The following is a 6,759-nucleotide window of genomic DNA, read 5'->3' on the forward strand; positions in this document are numbered from 1 at the left end:
AAAAACCAAGCATACTTGGAGAAGAACTCAAAGAAATTCCAACAATGACAAAACATAATTATTAAAACTTAATGGATAGACTATACACAGCCGGGAAAAAAAGTAAACTGGAAGATAGATCTGAGGAAAATGCTAAGAATGCAAAAGAGAAAAGTATAGAAAATGGAAAAGAGGGGTTAAAAAGATGTGAAGACTAGAATGAGAAGGTCCAACATATTTCTAATAAGAGTTTCAGACAGGGAAAAAAGAGCGAATGGAATGATGCCACAGGATATCATGGAAAAAGGAAGATCTTAAAAGCATCCAGATGGAAAAGACATTATCTACAGAGGAACTACAATTAAACTGAAAGCAGTTTCCTCCACAACAAAAATTGAGGGCAGATGACAATGGAATAAAATATGTAGCAGGTAACTGGCACTCAGTAAATGAGTAATAAACCTCACTTCGCTTTAGTTGGTGGTTTCCTTATGAACCAAATGAGTTCTTTATACTTTGTACAACATATTTGTCTGTTTTACTCAATGCAATTCAGTGTTTGCATCTTTCTCTTGTTTTAATAGTAGTTTAGTTTTTACATACTTGTACCTGTTAATCTTAACTAAAGTTCTTTTAATCTTCAAAAGAGGAAGTCTAAGTAAAAAACAGAAATATTTTAATGCTGATTGAAAAATACAATGGGAAAATTGTACTGAGGTTCTAGGAGATACAAATTTAGAAAGAAATTAAGGAATATATAAAATGGGTAGTAACTATTGCTAGAAAAAAAAAGAAAAATATTGCCTGGAATTTATAGCAAAGAATTACTTAAAATGGACAAAAGGTGTAGATACACAATTGGAAGAAGCAAACGTGAAGGAAAGTATTCAACTCTATTAATAATTTTAAAACCACCTGGTAAAACAATATACAGAATTTTACACACTGCAAATTAACAAAATGTCAAAAAATGATTACATCCAGGTCTGGCAATTTTGTGGTCACACTTGTCTACTTATATACTGCTAGAGGCATTTACATTTACATTTACATAATTAATTTTAAAAATTCAGTTCCTCAGTCACATTAGCCTATTTCAAGCACTCAAAAGATACATGCATCTAGTGGCTACCATACTGCTTAGCACAGAAGACTGCCTCCATCATTGTAGGAAGTTCTGTTGAACATGCTACTCTGAGGTCAAACACTGGAGTAGAACTGATGGGAGGTGAACATGCACAACCCCACTGTACTTGATGCTTCCAAGTGGTTTCCAACGGTTGTATTGATTGACCCTCCTGTTGGTACATGGCTCCAGCTCCTCTTAAACACTTGGTATTTTCAGACTTTTGTGTTTCTAATCTAATGAATATGAAAAGCTATATTTCGCTGATTAAATTTGCATTTCTCTGATTACTAATAAGGTGGAGTATTTTTTTAATGTATTTATTATCCTTTCTTATTTTCTTTTCTGTGACTTTTCCTACTTGGTTTTTTTCCACATTACCATGTTGCAATTATTTAAAATGGGGAAATGTTTATGACAGAGTGCTAAGTTAAAAAAGAAGAAGCACACAAAATTGGCCTACAGTGACTTTAATTGAGTAAATGTAAATATCCAGATGATCAAAGTTTGGAAAATCTGTCGCAAAAGTTAACTTAGATACATTAAGATGTGGAATTTGGGGGTAATTTACTTTTTACCTAAAAACGATTTTAGTATTTTCATAATACTATTTTCTCATTTTCAAAGAGTGAACACATATAAAATTGCTTGATGTTTGGGAAAATTGCCCTAAAACTTCTTACTCTTTGTTTTCTAAGTCTTCCTCTTGGCTCCATGTAGACGGAGTGATTATTTTTCTTTATCCCTGCTATTATTTTTATTTGGCATTATTCCTTTCTGGTAGAACACTGTGTGCTTGACCTTAAAAAAAATTTGTGACTGTGTGTGTGTGTGTGTGTGTGTGTGTGTGTGTGTGTGTAAAAGCAAGGACAGAGTGGTGAGAGAAGAAAAACATTTCAAGATTTGTATCTTTAATTAGACGACATGTTTAAATTGCAGCGGAAACTGCATTTCATAATTCATAGTAAATGGAAATGAATCTGTGTGTATATCTCATGGAGACATCACACATTCGTGTTTGGGAATGTAACTTAAGCACACAGTAGTCTAAGCAGTCAACTTGGAAAATAAATGACATTGTCTAAAATGTGGAACCGCATGGTTTAAAACAATAACAAAAACAAGACAGAAATGGTAGTATAAAAATTAAATAGAAATTCATTCCTGTCCACTTACATCCCTGGGAAAATGGACCATATCTGTTTCACTGCAACATTCGCAGCCAGTATGTGTAACTTTCCACTGGTGAACTGTAGTTAAGGTCCCAGCATACCCAAGCAGATTTGTCCCCCGTTGATCCTTTCCCTTGCCAGGCTTCTTTCTATTACTTTTTCATTTCCTGCCTGGATCAACTCTTCCAATTTCCCTATTACACTTCGCTGAATGATGGCTCCCACCCCCCTGGTGCCAGCTACTTCTGCAGCAGGCCCAGAGACCACAACCAGGATGTTTACCTTTAACAGACAGGAGCTGTTGTTTAGAGTTTTTCGCTGAGACTGCAGGCCCCGGTGATGCTGCAGCCAGCCTCACGTCCTTCAAGTAGTCAACTGCAGGAGCGCTGGGTATCAGCCATGGATCTCTAGAAATTTAGAACTGTGAACTGTCATGTGCCTTGGTGCACTCTCTGGCTTTCCCACTTGCTTCCCGGTGAGCGCCCCTGTAAATAATTTGTTCAGAGCAGAAGGCAGAGAGCCTCTGAGTTTATCATTCTTGTCCTTACTCAGAACAGTACCACTTTCCAGTCGTCTCACCATTTGGGGCTATCTGTTAACATGTCCTAATTGGTAAAGTAAGTGTTGTTGCATTTCCTTTGATTTGCAATAAGATGTCAGTTAATATTAAGAGTGTTGCAATATAAGTTCAAGGACAGGAAATGAAAGAAGGCCAAAACAAAGCAAAACTTTTAAAACAAGCTGTTTTTTTAAAATGAGGATGAAATCTTTACCCAGTAAAACCTGGAGTGCAAACCAAATAGGATTTGCAACTTGAATGCACACCTTCCAGGAGGCCTCTCAGAAAAATCTGCCAAGCAACTGCTTGGCTTCTTGGGGGTGCCTGTCATGTGGGACGCCAGATCACTGCGGTCCTGGAGCCTCCCATGGTCTCTTCCATCTGCTTCAGTTTGAGCTCAGATGTGAGTTTGGACCTACTTACTAAGATTTCCCTAATGTGTATCCTGAATGTCATCTGAAAACATTTTTCTCTCCATGTGCCTGGAATGTACTTGGATGTTTACTGAAGCTACTCTTTTGCTTAATGGAATTAGCTCTGTGGCCCTGTGTTATGATTGGGGGCACTCCAAAGAGTCGTCTGCTTTAAATATCAGCCTTATCACTGGGTGGCAACGTTATCACTTCCTCCCTTTGGGTGCTAGATGCCTTCCCTAGGGGATATGGCTGTAACAGGCTAACCCATTGTTTCCCAAAGTGTGATTCCTACATCAGTTGGGAACTGAAAAATCAAATGAACTGGGGGGGGGGGGGGTCACATGATTGGGCCTCAGCCCAGACCCACTGAATTGGAAACTCTAGGGACAGAGCCTAGTGTTCTGTGGTTTAACATGCCTTTCAAGCAACTCTAATGCACATTAAAGTTTGAGAGCCTCCAATCTAAGCCTGTAGGCTTCAAAGTGCAAGATGATCTGAAAAAAAAATAATAACTTTATATTTTATAGTCTCCTTTTCTAATTTCTACTTTTGTAAGTTTTTAACATACTCAACATGTTAATATCACTGTATAAGAAAAATGTATCAACAAATACATATTGTATATTAGGAGTGCATGTTTAATTTTTTATTGATAGGGATGCATGATATACAAAGTTTGAAGCCTACTTGTCTAAGTATAACATTTAAAAACTCTTGTGCTCTAAATCCAACTGAGCCATTAGCCATCAACAATGTCATATTTGCATTAATACATTTATCTCAGTGCTCACTTATAAAATGCTTTGCAAATAATTTATAGTGTTTGCTTTTCCATTTGTGCAGGCAACTCTCACATTCCCAGTATAGTGGTAAAAAGAGACCTCTGCATTGCACCCTGGATGCTTTTTCCTCTCCTTGGGAAAAGACAGAATAATAATGGTCCTTGAACAGCACCAATGGCACCTTCCCCCTGGCTCCTCAACGCGTTCATTTTTGTGCATGCAGAAAAAGGGACAGAGAGCTAGAAAGAGGGTCTATGCCCAATCCTTACCATGCCCCTTCTCATTCTCATTGCTCTGTTTAGGTGGAGGGATCCCTGGGGGGTTGGGTGGCAATTTCCCCCACTACCCCACGTATACCAGCGTGTACTAGCCTCCTGCGCCTTCTGTGTTACATACTTCTGTTCCCTTTGTTTTATGCATTTCCTTGAGCTAGGCAGAAAATATCATTGTACAGTTATTATAAATGGAAAAATGGAGGTACTATAAGTAAGCTGACTTTTAAGCCGTAATAATTTAGAGACTCAACAGAGAAAAAAATTTAAAATGGCTATTTCATTCCTAGCACAATATTTTGCATTAAGTATGCTCTCAATAACTGTACATGGAATGAATGAAGAAACATATAAATATAGTTCAATTCCTGAGCACTCAGTTCTGGCAATATTGTGTAGCAGTTAAAAGCATAAATATAGGTTTGAATCTTATCATTCTGTTTACTATTTTGCATGACTTGGAGCAAGTTTCATAGCCTCTCTTAAGCCTCATTTCCTTCAATCTGTAAATTAAGGATAAGGACAGTAACCAGTTCATAAACTCATTGTGAGAATTAAATGAGATGTAAGTGCTTAGCATGGTGTCTGGCACATAGTAAACTCCCAGTAAACATTCATTATATTGCATTTTGCCACTGCTGAATCAAATGCCAAGAAATACTAAAGCATGTTTCTACCCTTGAGTACTTTGTCAGTAAGCTCATTAACTTTTTTTCCCCCTAGCTAAGGGCTAATGATCTTACATAATTTATGCTATTTTGAAAATCAAAATTAATGCTTCTATTGGAGAGGCTGACCTAAACATTTGTTAATCATTATCTCCTCCTGCCCATATGTCTGTCTGCCTGGAAGAGCTATTTCTGTTCTTGAGCTAACTATTGGCAGAGGTGCAGAGTCCTCTCATTTTGTTTCACCTAATGGTACATTATACTTCATTATTAAGAAAGAAAGAAAAATTATATGTGGATCTCCATGGTGGAGCCAGTTAGTTGAAAATTTGATGCCAGTAAAATACCACATCAAGGAAGGAATAAAAGATGGCAGGTTTTCTATCACTGTTGAGAAAAATTAATTTCTATTATAGGAGATGTACAATATGTTATCATCAAACAAAAACACAATAGGCTCATAATGGGAGTTTCCATGAACTCTTAAAAAGGGACTCCAGAGAAAGTGAAACTTTCCTTTTCTTCTCTTCCAAATTGTAAATAGCAGGAAATCAATAAATATTATTTGAATTAATAATTGAATAGGAAGAAAGCCTGTAACAAAGATGTAAGCATGTCTGGACACAAAGTGCATAATCGTCTCCCTGGAACACTTCCCCCATTCATCTGTGCTTGTTATGACCATCTAGTTCCCATACATCATTTCCCTTAAATCTCTTCACTAATGCTATGAAGCATGTATCACTATTCTAGTTCAGTATTTAGGGCATCGAGAGGTTCAGAAATTTCCCCAAGGTCATACGTTATAAGTCATGAAATTAAGATATAGTAAACCCAGAACTATTGGACTAGGGACCACTTATGCTTCGTTGTAGAGACTGCGATCTGGCCTTTATGTTAATATTTTTTCCTTTTTTTGGGAAAATGTGAACTACTGCAGAAATTGGACTCCCCTCCTTCTGTAGCCAGATTACTGTCGCTTCTCTTCACTGATTTGAACCCTCTGAAGTACCAGCCTTGCCCCTGTGAGAGCAGGGCATGCACAACACAGACTCATATATGTGGTTATCCTTGAACGTTCAGTTTGCTTCATTTCAACAAACGTGGATGGAGAGCCTTCAATGAGCCAGACACTATGCTAAGTGTTTGGGAAACAAAAATAATGAATAAAACTTTCTGCTCTTCGGAATTTTTATCTGGAAGGAAGTATGCCACACTTTAATAATGGATACCTCTGGTATTAGTATAAGTCATCTTTTCCTCTTTTCGCTCCCCTGCATAAAATGTCTGTTTAATATGTTTTACTTAAAGAAAAAAAAAAGAGGGCTTCAAGAAAAGAATCTCTTAAGAAACCCATCTCTACTGGTGAAATGGAACAGTCGATGGAAGAGCCAGCACTGCATCCCAGGCCTTCCAACTTCTCACATCACACAGTCACTGCTTTTTTAAGCCACCTTGGGGAACCATTTTATTGAGAACCTACTATGTACCAGAAAATCTGTTAAGTGTTGCTGGTTATAGAGATAAATAAGACACACCTTCTGGCCTCAAGGAGTTTATAATCCAGTGAGGAAAACTCATGGTGGAATACGATATTTTCCACGTGTATAGACACTGGTTTGTTCTGTTTGCATAAAACTTTTACCCTTTTGTAAACAATACCTCTTACATCTGTTTGAAATAGCTCTTACATCTGTTTACTTCATATGGGCATGAACTGTCATCTTCTGAGTTATGCAAAAATACAAATTATCATTGCATGTCATTAGAAAGACAGACTAACAC

The 6,759-nt window shown here is 37.3% G+C and overlaps 1 protein-coding gene across 3 annotated transcripts in view; it reads left to right on the forward strand.

Moving 5' to 3' along the window:
* Positions 1–6,759, forward strand: part of RGS7BP (regulator of G protein signaling 7 binding protein) — a 96,848-nt gene that overhangs the window by 49,380 nt on the left and 40,709 nt on the right. The window lies entirely within an intron of this gene.

This window comes from Hipposideros armiger, unplaced genomic scaffold (genome assembly GCF_001890085.2).
Source record: "Hipposideros armiger isolate ML-2016 unplaced genomic scaffold, ASM189008v1 scaffold_179, whole genome shotgun sequence".
Lineage (NCBI taxonomy): Eukaryota > Metazoa > Chordata > Mammalia > Chiroptera > Hipposideridae > Hipposideros > Hipposideros armiger.